Source organism: Podarcis pityusensis (genome assembly GCF_964106645.2).
Source record: "Podarcis pityusensis genome assembly, chromosome: 15".
NCBI classification, from domain to species: domain Eukaryota; kingdom Metazoa; phylum Chordata; class Lepidosauria; order Squamata; family Lacertidae; genus Podarcis; species Podarcis pityusensis.
In genome coordinates, this window is record NC_138040.1 from 4,096,481 (window position 1) to 4,097,757 (window position 1,277).

A 1,277-nucleotide genomic window follows, 5' to 3' on the forward strand; every position below is an offset into this window, starting at 1 on the left:
GTTACCAGTTTCCAGAGAGGTAGGTGCTTGGTGCAGAGTCCCATGCCATAAAATTAATGGTGAAGTATACTGTAGCCCACAAAAGCTTGTTCTCTGAAATGATTTTTTATCTATACAGGCATACCTTGCTTTATTGCACCTCGCTTTACTGTGCCTCGCAGATATTGCTCCTTACAAGGATGTGGGTGCAACTGAAAGGCAGCCCAGCTGCTTACAGGGGAAGGAAGCCCCCCCCCCCTTGTCAACACTTCTCTTCTAACCACAGAAATGGAGCTGGCTAGGGATGGAGCTTGTTTTCTCCCCTTCCACCCCTGCAGCCAGCAGGACCTGGCTTAATTTTGACCATAGTACTGGGAAACAAAAAAAATGTGTGGCTTTATTGCAATATTCGTTTTATTGTGGTGGTCTGGAACTGAACCTGCAATACATCCAAGGTATGCCTGTAGTCTTTACAGTGCCACAAACTTGTTCTCCGGTTTTCTTAGAATGGAGGATAGGAAACTGGCTGATACGAGATATTTGCTGTGCAGCAGAAAGGCAAACTTCAGCCACTTGCGGGGTTCAACTCTGTGGCAGCCAGGCCTTCAATGCCAGGAAGGACTTACTGGAACTATCATGAAGTCCAGAGGTAGGGAACCTCAAAGCCACACTCCAAATGTGGCCCTCCAGACCTCTCTGCCCAGCCCTTGGGACCCTCCCCAGGCCACACACTCTTCTCTCTCCAGGTGGAACATCCCTTGCTGGCCTGCCTTCACACCTTTGTTTAGTGTCGTTGCCTAGCTAAAATGCATCCTTGAACTCTGACAATGCTTCATGCTCACTCTGGAAGGAGGATAGAGAGAGATGTGTGGGTGTGTGCAGAAACTGGCCTGCAAGGCTGAAATTTACATTGCTCTCTGCCCACTTCTCCGCCAGCCACCAGCATGTGACCCCTGAATAGCTGCCCAGAAGGGAACGCGGCCCCTGGGCTGTAAACACTTTCCCATCCCCTGGCCTCATTTTCTCCCATAGGATTGAATGGCAGCCAGGGCTTAAAACTATCCCTGAGGTGACTGCTTGGGGCCATTGAGCAACTTCCAGCTGCCCCCTTGGCTATTGACCACAGTTTGAGACTGGGCAAAGAGCAGAGCTGTGGCTGTTTTCCTTGCTTCCCCAATGCCTATTTAAGTTTATTGCATCGAACTGAGTAAGAATTGCTGGAAATTAAGATTGCTCCAGTATGTGCATTCTGCCCTGCACATGCTCTTTCTTTAAAATGGACGTGGCTCAGTAGCAGG